The following is a 12,358-nucleotide window of genomic DNA, read 5'->3' on the forward strand; positions in this document are numbered from 1 at the left end:
GGGGAATGCGTACAAAGTCTCGCCTCCTGTTACTTTGTTTGTATGTAGAATTAACTCCCATCCTGACATCATTGGAGACAGTTAGTGGCCTGGCCTCGTGTTGTGGCATGAGGAAGGAGGTTAACAGACCAAATAAAATAGGAAGCAAACACACAAGAGGAATGATTAGTGTTGGTAGTGAGCTCACACCACCTCAGGACCCAGGAGCTGCCGTCATGATGAATGCCCACTATCAGGATAATAGCCTGACGCGCGTGCTGTTATGACAATAGCAATTAATCCAACACTTTCTGGGCATCTTACCTAATCAGAGGCTACAGAGGGCTTCCTCTCCTGATTGGTTTTCTGTAGAAGGCAGCGGTGAAGTTGGTAGAAATCAGCCGGATGGATGTGTAAACGTCCCTGTATATTTGTCTCTCCTCAATAGCAGAGCAATCAGCCAAGGCAATACAGGCTTTGATTCTCCTGCAGCTGCCAACAGTGTTCATCTGTTTACAGGCTTTCCTGGCAGGCCTGGACCCTGACACCACCAGGAATTATGAGAAAAAAAAAAAAAAAAAAACAGCTATAGGATTGTGGAACAATATTTAATCCACACTGCGCTTCTTTCTGTTCATGGTTAAATATGAATGGACAACTTCATCATGACAAATAGTTTGGATGTGTTGTGTTGGATCATGATGTGATGATTTTACAGAAGAAAGCTCAGGAAAATGAGTGCAGGAGCTGCAGGCTTTACAGAGTGAAATGCATATTGAATGGAAATGAATACATTGTTTGCGTGTAGAAGAGCCACATTCTTTGAAGATAAATAAGTATGCTGTTGGTAAGGATATTGTGTGTATACATCAGGATGTAGTGTGTATACACTGTATTTAACGATGTGAATGAGGATATTGTATGTAAAAGGTATAAATTGTTTTTACATACATGATGATGTTGATCATTATAGATGAGGATACTGTTGACAGACAAGGATATTGTGTTTCTGTAAAAGATTATACTCTTTGTGTGGGAGTATTCTTCCTTTCTCAAACTCCCCTGTGAGATACGTAGGAACACAATGTCAGCAGCAACTTGTACAACTTTATATCAAACCATGAGACTAAAAGTTTCTCGTTATATCTCAAAAGATGCCTTCTTGTATCTTTCTAAATGAATGACAGCCCGTTCCGCTTCTGTACAATATAGAAACGGTAGGTTGTACTCTCTTGATGCTGTTGAAATATACCCATATGTGTGTCGGAAAACGGTTTATGATATTTTGCCTCTGCTGGTTTTGCTGTTTACAGATAAATCATGTTATCCCAGTGGTGTTCTTCAGAATAAAGACACTTTGTCTCTGTATTCTCCACCAGCACAGAGACTTGAAGCAATCTAATTTCACTGCCTCCAAGGAAGATGCTGGAATCACAACAACACACAGCAGAATCCCAGCAGGGCTCAAGCTGCAGTCCAGAAACTCCATTTACCATGATCCTGTGGGGCTGCGAACTGTTGAGAGAGTGTCAAGGAAGTATTTAAGGGAGAAAAAATGGGCAGTAAAATATTTTTTATTTTGAAATGCAGGGTATTTTGTGAATGTTCTGTTGTGGTGAAAGGATATTATATGCATTTGTTTTGTTAGGATGAGCTGATTCCCTGACATTCATGAGAGAAAATACAGTTCACTACTGTAACAGAGACTGCTTTCTACATATGGAGTAGTTGCACATGTGTTTTAGAATGAAGATGTTTTCACCAAGTGCTTCCATGTGATATAATACTGAAATTGTCATATTTCATTTTAAATAGGAACAATTAACCGTTTCAGATTTACTTACAGGAGTTATCAGACACTGGGCCCGTGACACTCTGTGAGGTGAGTTCTCTCAATGTACTCTATTCATTTATTAACCATTTAAATGCAAATGGTGGGCCGCTGCAGGAAGCAAAGAGGTTTATAGGCAGGTCTGGGAGTCTAGCGGGGCTTGCAATCCTCCTGCCCTCTAGTGATATAACATTTAATACTCTTACTTTTAACAGAAGTAATTAGAAAAGCAAGCTTGATACACATCAGTAATTTGCACATTATTAAATCTGTCTCTTTAAAATTTGGGAAGGGAGCAGAAGGCCTGCGATCTATAGACATCCCATTACCAAGCCTGCATCTCCACAGCTCCAGAATGCCAGGGGTTACAGATTCTACCAGAGGATTCTAGAATGTCACGGTTCTACAAGCATTCTGGGATGGATCGTCACGGCTTAACCATCCTCTTTGACTTCTCATGCATTTATAAATGAACACAGAGCGAGACGGTGTTCTGGTGACCTCAGCAGGCCCAGAGGCAGCTACTGTGGAGGCCGGCCTTCTCCCCAACACATCAATCTTTCTGAGCTTTATTCTCTTAAATCGGATTGGGCGTCATGGGGAAATAAGTTGGCCTGCGCCTGTGATCCATCAGTGCCTCCGACTGGGTGGCTGTGTGTGTTCATTTATGTTTATGTGCGTGTGTGTGCCTGAGTTAGTGTGTATGTGTGTATGTGTAAACGTGCATTTGTGTGTGTGTGTGTCTGTGTGCGAGTGTGTGCGTACACGCGTGTGTGCATGCTCGTGCATGCATGTGTGTGTGCGTATACATGTGCACACCTCCACACGTTTGTGTGTGTGTGTGCGGGTATGTTTGTGTGTCCATCAGTGCATGCGTATCTGTGTGTGTGTGTTGTGTGTTTGGAGGGGCTCAATCTGCACCCAGGGATGATAGGCCAGGTTTCGGTCATCCACTCCACTCCTAGGGCCATCTCCCTGCTCTGATCAATAGCTGCTTATTTCCCAGGAAACCCTATTGATTACTGTGGTTATGGAGCAGTGTGAAACCGACAGAGGTTCAGACACTTTATAAAAAGATTAATTATTCACCCCCGGCCGAATGCAACCTGAAATATGACAGAGAAAGGGATAGAGCTGGGGAAGGGAGAGATGGAAAAAGAGAGGTAGAGAGAAAATAAGGAGAAGATAAGAGAGATGGAGGGAGAAAGAGAGAGAGAGGGATAGAAAGAGAGATTGAGTGAGAGAGAGAGAGAGAGAGAGAGAGAGAGAGAGAGAGAGAGAGAGAGACGGATAGAGAGAGAGGGAGGAAGAGAGAGAGAGAGGGGGATAGAGAGTGAGAGACTGTCTGACCTGACACACTGATCTCTCTAGTTTTTGAGCAAGAAATATAAAAACATATGAAAACCTGTATCTGTGTGATAGTTCCAGATCTCCTTCCAGCGGGTTAGGGTTATTAACGCCATTAAGCTCCTCCCAGAATGCTGTCTGATGGGCTTCATGCGAACAGATTTCACAGATTAAAGCCTCCCACTGCTCTCAGCCAGGATGAGTCAAGGTTATGTACTGCCTGAATGTAGTTCATACAATAGTGATTCAATTTCTTTATATGTAAAGTATAAGTTGTCCTATAATGCTTTGTGAAGGACCTGAACACCTGACCTTAGCCTTGCTACAACCTATACCCCTAATGACAAACTGGAGTTGTTCCCTCCAAAGATACCACTTAGACTCCTCTATTACCATACCTCAGGTCTTGTCGCTGTCCCCCTCAATTGCCTGCCTCAATATCCCAGCACTTGAAAGTACATCATGCACGACCAGGAGATCAATCTTGGTGTGTAGCGGGAGGGCCAGTGGGCTAATTCAAGGAGCTGTTTGCATATGTTTAACATCCAACAGGCTGTGACAGGATTGTGGCTACAGATGAGATTGCATCTCTTGGTAATATCTGTGGCTCATAATGGGGGACTGCCTTAACCATTCAATCATCCGACGCATCAGAGCCCTGTGAGGGATGAAGCGGCTCCTATCTGGACCCTTGGATGATGTGCTGGTATGTTGCTTGTCTCCCCTGAACGCTTTGCAATCATTATTTCCTAATAGAGTCAGAAATTGGCCATCAAAGACAATGAAAAAGAGATAGACACTGCAGTATCTTGCAATCTCTTCGGCAGTAACTTCTATTTCAGTCGACTTTATTACTGTTAGCACCATGAGGGAAACCTCCTCAGGGCTGCTTATTGATTGGTATGTCTTTTATCAGTGTTTATTTGCTGTTGCCTTTACATTCCAGATGTGATTGGTTTGTGGGAGGAACGAGGAAGATGTCCAGTGGTGAGAGATGGACTGAAAGGCTAACTTACATCCTATATAATATTTTATGTTCCAGGAACATCCTGAGAATGGGTATGGCTGAACAACAGTGACAAACATTGACTGGGACTGCTGGACAGTCTTTAATAGGCCTCTCAGCAACTGCCAGATCTCAACCAGATGAAGAAGCACAGTGAAAGAGACAGTATGTGGGTCTATATGGTGGTAAGCTAAGATGGAAACAAACATTATCCTTGGGACATAATATAGAATGGAAAAAGGAGTTGAAAAGACTGAGGAGACCTACTTTGTTTCTCTCCACTCCTCTCATCTTTGGGCTTGCTCTGCTCAATAGAGTAACACCTCCAGACTGATTAAACTGAAAACAATACAGATAATCCTGAGCCCAGCTGGCTTCCACAGAAAATATATCATATGCATGGTTCTGTGAGATATAGGAAAGATAATGCCTCACTGCATATCTGTCTGTTTGCCTGCCTGATTAACTGTCTGTCTGCCTGCCAACCTGCCTGTCTGCCTGTTTACCTTTCTGTCTGTCTGCCTGCCTGCCTGCCTGCCTCCCATATAGCCAGCCAGCCAGCCTTCCTGTCTGTCTGCCAGTCTGTTTGCATGTTTGACAGACAGGCTGTCTGTTTGCCTATCTGTCTAGGAGCTCCATGGATGTCATAAAAATGCAGATTTCTGTTCAATCTCTCTGACACGTGGTCTGCTCCACCAAACCTACTTAGATAATCAGATACCAAAATGGAGTTATCTAGTCAAAGATTAATAGACAGATGTGACCAATAGCAAGGCACACCCTCCCCCCTCCCCTTCCAGTGTCATCCATCACATAACAGGAGCTCTACAAAGCTGACACTCCGCTACTAGGTTCTCATAACACCTGCATACCACAGAGACTCCCTGTGTTTGTGTCTGTGTGTGTTTGTATGGGTGTGTATGTCTGTGTGTGTGATTGTGTGTAAGTACGGACATGACATGAGCGTGTTTATATGTGTGTCTGTATTTACATAGAGTGCTTCTGTGTGTGTTTACCTGTGCGTGTTTGTGTGAATGTGCATGCACTGTTTATTTATGTGTGTGTGTGTGTATTGTATATATGTGTGTGCGTGTGTGCGTCTGTACTCATAGAGCAGCTCCATGAAGCTGGCAATTGGCTGCTCATCCGTTACCTCTGTCACCACCCTAGCCTCTTTCTCTTCTCTCACAGGAGGGGTGCAGTGCCCTTTCTGAGCCTCGGGGAGTGAGGGGAAGAGCTGGCCAGGAGAAACATTCACCCTGGCACACCAGGGATGCTAACTGAACCAGACCTCACATTAACATTTCTATCAGTCTTGTCTTCAGAACCTGACACTCTTGTAGTCCTCACACAGGGATGGTCACAGCAGGCTCTAGAGACACCATCATACCACATTACTGGAATACACAACATTTGACACATTACATTTGACATCATTACATATGACATATTTCATCATTATATATTCAATCTTACATAGGACATTTTTGATATTATTTATTTAGCAGACACTCTCATCCAAAGTAACGTGCAAATAGTGAATCTCAAATATACGTGCCAACAGCCAATCAAAGACCAAAAGGGCACAGTAAAATATTCCAACATTATCTCTGTCTTTGTGGAGGCCTGTAATGAAAGCAGTATTGAGCGAGAATGAGAAGCAGATAAGCTAATCTGTGTGATACTGCAGGTCAGTGTGGTCCTGGAGTTTTGATCCATCATCTAGTCAGAGCTGTGCATTTACTGTAAGTGTTTGTGTGGATATTTCTCTATCTCTCTCTCTCTCTCTCTCTCTCTTTGCCTCTGCCTCGCTTCCTCATTCTCTCGCTCTTTCTGTCTCTCTTTCTCTCTCTTCATCTTGAGTAACGAGCATCTCAGCCTGCCTAATGCAGGAGACTCCGCAGTGAAGATGACCTAGATAACAAGACAGTGAAAGACAGGGAGAAAAGGCTACAGAGGAGGAGGAAGAAGAGGAGAGAGAGAAATATGAGGAAATGGAAGTGGGAATAAGAGAAACAGATGCAGTGAAATTTACAGATTCAGAACAAGAATGTGAGAAAAAAAGGGAAAAAGAGGAGTACAGAGAAAAAGTGAGAGTGAGAGACAGAGAGAGGAAAAGAAATAAAGGGACAGAGAGAAATAGAGCGAGAACAAAAAAAGAACTAAAGGGGAAAAATTAAGTGATAGAGAAAAAGGACAGGGCCAGTGACAGAGAGGGAGACAGGGACAGAGACAAGGACACAGACAGAGATAGTTTAAGCCAGAAGAGCAGTATTTTTCTAACATCCCCTGGCATGACCAGATCAGAGAGGACAACTTCCTGTGGTCAGGGAGGGATGGGGAGACATGGTGGAACAGGGGAGAGGGTGACACAGAGAGGAGTGGGGGTAAAAGGAGTAAAGGACACAGGGGGAGGGGGGAGCGAGGGAAGACAAAAAGAGGGGGAGACAGAGGGGAGGGGAGGGGTTAATGCTCTGTCGTGTCACAGTAGACAAGCCCTGGTCTGATCCACACACCACAGCCAACCATAGAGACAGGAAGTCTAGTGTTTGAATGGGCCTGTGGCTTTGTGGTGGTAACACCCAGTCTGTACAGAAGACCTGCACTGAAAGCCTCAGCCTCTGCACTGAAATCAATGCAACAGTCCCCAAAGGGCCAACTCTGAGGCAAATTGAAAGCTTCTGAATTACTTTACGTAAAATATTATGTCTGTACTGTTCTGCTGTCTCTTTTACAGTCTATGAAACCGCTTGCTGTTGCTGCCTACCTGCCTGTTTGCCTACCTTTCTACCTCCCTGCATATCTGCTTCCCTTTTTGCCTACCAGCCTATCTACCTGCCTGTCTGCATGTCTGTCTACCTCCCTGCCTGCCTGTTTGCCTGCTTCCGTCCCTTCCTGACTGCTTCCCTTGCTTCCTCCCTGCTTCTATCTAGCTTACTCTCTCTCTTCCTCCCTTCTCCCCCTCCCTGCCTGCCTCCCTGCCCTAGGCATGTGACAGGTTGGATCAGTGCAGAGAGAGCTAGGTTTGTAGGTTGAGTCCCTGCAAACTGGCCTGCTGGGTGAGCTTTACCTCTGGCCCCAGCAATGCGATATGAGAGAGAGAGACATAGAAAGACAGAGAGAAAGAGAGACAAAGAGTATGTGTGTGTGTGATGTACTAGCATGATGTACTCTGACAGGTCAGTGTTGAACAGTGCCACCCCCTCCTCCCCCTTCAATACTCTCCTCCTCTATCCACCACCTCTATCCACTCTTGCCCCTCTCCACCAACCTCCTTCAGCCCGGGCAGAAGGTAGACAGCCATGTGTTACAGGCTGACAGGACCTCTGTGATAGATTAGATAGATTTTTGAGAGTTCGGTATTAGCGTCCGCTATGCTTATTCATTTTGCATAGTATTTATCAAACCTGACACTCATCAGGGAATCAGCACATACTCCGCCCATTAGCATAATTAGCACGCCTCTAAAAGAGCAAACTATGGGCCCGCATGTATCTGTGTCATGGATCTTCCTACGGGAAAAAGAAAGTGCAAGCTTAAATTTAGCGACGAGCAGGGCCGGCGCGAGTACCTTCGCCACCCTAGGCAAGATGTTTCAACAGCACGCACCCCCCCTGATATTAATCAAAAGGTTGCCGGCCATGCAAAATGACGTTGTGTCCTTGGGCAAGGCACTTCACCCTACTTGCCTTGGGGGGAATGTCCCTGTACTTACTGTAAGTCGCTCTGGATAAGAGTGTCTGCTAAATTACTAAATGTAAATGATTTATTACCACGGACATTCTAATTTTCTAATTCTCATCAGTTCAATATGTAGGCTACATTTACAGAAAATCAACTTAAATAGGAAAATGCCGCCCTCCTCTTCATGCCGCCCTAGGTGGCTGCCTATGTCGCCTGTAAGAAGGACCGGCCCTGCGTATGGCTACTGTATGGTAGTTTGTGATTTCAAATGTTTAGACATCAGGCATAGGCCTATCTCAATCTAATTATCCGAGTATAATTATCATTGCGATATAATTGTTAACAGTAGCCTACAATTGCAAAACAAACCTAAATCTATAGGCTACATCTATCCTCGAGCCTGACGTTGTCATACTCATAATTCTAGTCAGAATATGAGTCTGAAACCGCTCCGTTGGGCTGTGAATATGGGGCGTGTTTCAACCGAACTCGTAAAAAAAAAGCTTCTTCGCTCAATTGGATATAGGCCTACCTACAATCAATCAGAGCAACATAGTATGTTGTTTGTTGAAAACAAATTCAACCCAAGCGCCCTTTGGTGACGTGGTTGATTACGTTACTGTTCATGATTTATCCATCAGCGTATAAAGCCTAGCTTTTATACGAACAGCTCCTGTCCCCAGTTCGGACATACTTTTTCCCCAACCAAGCTACCCCAAACCCAACTTCTCGACCAAATGTTTTTGTGGGAGGGGCTAAATTGGTCTGGCAGCCAGGCTATCTATCTTCCACTTTCCCGACAGAACAACCATGTCAAAAAGTTAGGCTGCTGGGTAATGTTTTGATTAATAGTAGGCTATTTTTTTTAAACAATGTCTAAAAGTCAATTTAGATGTGTTTAGAGGGTGTCTGTTTTTTAATCAATGTAAAGATCTAAAAAAGGACCTCGACCAAGCCTATCGTTCATGTCAATCATGACGTGTCATTTTAGTTTGATGAAGCGGTGGATGAGGGAGCTGTCATAGTACACGACTTAAAGGAAACGTTCTTTCTGGAAGAAGTCACATGGCCGTGTGCATTGCTTTTGCCGTGGTGGATTGTATGATTCATGTTTTACCTTTCGGGCTGTTTAAGAATAGGGTGCACGCGCAATTAGCTTGACTACTTAAATCTGACTTGAATTAGTAGGATTGCTAATTAAAGTCTGGTTTGGGACTCTCTTTTTTGAGCGGCCTTTATGGAACAGGCCTGGTCTAGACCTGCTTTCAAGAGGTAGAACATTTCCCCCGCAGAATAGAGGTACGCTCTTATACTGGCAGTCTTTGTAAATACCGCAGAATATATAATTAGCCGCACTTTACACGTATCCTCCCACCTTTTTGGGTGGAACTCCCACTTTCCCCCTGACCCTCCCACTTTCTCCATGATCCTCCCACAAACTATTGAAAGTGCAACTTACCTGTTCTCGCTCATGTGGCATGCAATTTGCGATTTTACCCAAGTGCGCCCTGTTTGTAAGTCCGCATGAGTCTTTGCCAACAATTAACGCCTGGAAACAGGCACAAATGGCTTGATAAATGAGGCCTTCAGTCTTTTAAAAAGGACAGAAAGATAGGAGAGAAAGACTGACACCTACATTAAAAACACCCATTGCTCAACTTATTTAATGTGTTCAACATGTTTAGACGCAGAGCAAAACAGCTTGCAATATAAAATTAGCAAATTCCAATTCTTGTTCAGATAAAAAACATATAGCTACCCTTACAGCAGTGTACCAACATTGCAGAGAGGACCCGACACACAGATCAAGACTGCTCAGATCTCCAAGATATCACACTGGGAAATGAATAGACTCTAGTTTTATCTTATTCACTTATTGACGTGAGAATCCTGGTATGTCTTCGGGGTTGTTTTTGTAGAGCCATATTAAAATGCATTGTGCCTCTACCCTCGGCTCAGTTATTACCACCATAACATGATTACACAGCATTTTTGCAAGGATCAGACACCCTTACAAATCACTGAAAATCAATTGTGCTATCTTCTCTGTTCACTCTCTGTCTCTCTCAATTTCTCTCTTTCTCAGTCTCCAACAGTTTTATAGACAATTAATTCTCGCTGGCTGAAGAAATCCCTGCAGAAGTACTTAGCAGCCTATGCAAGCGTTGTTGTCAGATGTGAGAGGGGATCTATTGTAACGGGAGGGGTTTCTGCTGAACAGCTGTTTATGGGAGCAGGAAGGAGTAAGTGGGAGCATTAACTCAGAGGAGAACCAGACCTGGGTTCTGGTCTGGTGGCCCAGTGTATCATCTCTGAGTTGTGAAAATTAGGCAATTAATAGAATATTTTTCTCTGAGTGTGAAAGAGGCTACAAGTCTGAAACAGTCATTGAGATAAAAATCCTAGAGAGTTTTGTATAAAATAATTCGGAGACACACCTGACCTGATTCCAGATCAACTGAGTCAACTTCAGAGCTCTATTACACAAAAGCATGTGGAAGTAATTTGAGGTGCATTCGCTCAGAGTTGGCACTTCTGGGAACCGAATGAATGGTTTTATTGCAGTAGGTAAGACAAATCAAGAGCACCTAAGTGTTTCACAGTCGTTGCAAACAGTAAGTGACCTGAGCTCTGCGGTGGCCAGATCTACCTCTGTGCAGCCCTGGAATGTCCCTGGCTTCCGGTGTGGCATTGCAGGTCCCTGGGCTCCCAGTCCGGCTCCTGATTGAACAGGAGTGCAGTGAGCTCTGGTGTTCAGCCACACGTAGAGAGAGACTCTGACACAATCTCCATTAATCCTTCTGTCAGTTTGCATCAGTAGCAGGCACCGTGCTGCTCACAGCAACCTGGGTGGAGCAGCCTGGCCTCGGCACGCCGCTGGTGATGGATGGAGAAGGAATCCTCTCGTTAGAGAGATACCAACATGTGGTGATGGCAGCCGGCGGGCGTGGCTCTGCATTGATGAGCAGGACTCCTAGAAGAGACCACACTGTTTAAGCCACTTCTAAGTTACTCAGTCTCACAGAGATCTTCAGCAGCAATCTCCCCTCTCTCTCTCTCTCTCTCTCTCTCTCTCTCTCTCTCTCTCTCTCTCTCTCTCTCTCTCTCTCTCTCACACAAACACACTCTTTTTACATTTACATTTCACACATTACATTACATTCATTTGCCAATGAAAGCTTTAAAAATTAACATATTGGAAGGAAAATATATCACAACATGGTTTTTCTTGTTTCTTGTTATAGTTATGCATCTATAATTTAATCAACTTGTAAAGTTGAATGACACAGAGATTCCTGAGGTTGTTCACATTTATGATTGTGATTTCATAAGAAAGCCAAGGATGTCATCTCAATTGGACAAAATAAATAAACACAATGGGCAATGTGGTTGCAAAGTTTTTAACTGTAAAGTCTGTCCTTAACCACTGATCAGTTAATAATAATTAAAGAATATAACTAATAAACAACTAACTTTAACTAACTATTACTTTTATACTGTTTAGATTGCTTTGAATATAATAAACAATGTTTGAACTATACCCTGCTATATTAGCTGATGAGAACATGGAACGTCAGGGCCATTTCTTGGAGCCCTATCTAAAGCCTAAACAAAAGCTATCTAGCATGCGGCGTCCTCTTTCTGTGCTTGCAAAGGCCATGTTGATTATCATCCCCCTGATGTTTCTTGTGAGAGTAAAATAAAACATATTGGGATACGATTTAACTGCCCTGATTCCTGTATTTTCTGTCCAGTCCTCTGAGATGCTTAACTTGATTGTATCAGACAACTGTACCTTATAGATCTATCATTTTGTCTCGAACTTGTGCTTGGCAATTCACTTAATTGACTTGTTACTTTCACAGCAATTGGGTACTTTCTAATACGTCTTCATAACCCCAAACCATTGTGGACATACATGAACTACAGTGGACATGAAGGAATTGCTATGTCTCAAGTAAATTATTTCTAACTCAAGTGTTTTCCAAATTAACACCAGTGACAGGTGTGGGCTGTAGGACGTCAGACATGACAGACTGAAGGCCAGGCTTTGATGCTGAGCTACAGTACCATCCACAGGTCTCATCAAAAGTGACGGAGGCGCATTTGATGAGCTGCCAGCCAGCTCAAAGAGATTCCTTTATATGTGCACCCGGATGAGCACACGTCTCCTCCTCTCTGTTCAACAAGCACCAGACGGAGGGTGTAACCTCAGAGGCTTCATAGAATCTCCACACATGGAGAGAAGGAGGGTTGTCCATCTTACACCTGCTGTCTCCACCACAACATCTTCCTATCCTTTCCCTCCTTCTGCAACAAGATACGTCATCCCCCCTGATAGTTCCCTCCCTCTGCAACAAGACACATCACATCATCCTACACAGCCTGAAGTGACTGACCTCTGGTAAAAAAATCAACATTTTGAAAGGCTTCAAAATCAATATTCCTTAGCTACATCCACACATTCATCATTGCCAATGTATTTTGTTGCAATGAACACATCTGCACAA

Source organism: Hypomesus nipponensis, chromosome 14 (assembly GCF_054491055.1).
Source record: "Hypomesus nipponensis isolate SF chromosome 14, ASM5449105v1, whole genome shotgun sequence".
NCBI lineage: Eukaryota > Metazoa > Chordata > Actinopteri > Osmeriformes > Osmeridae > Hypomesus > Hypomesus nipponensis.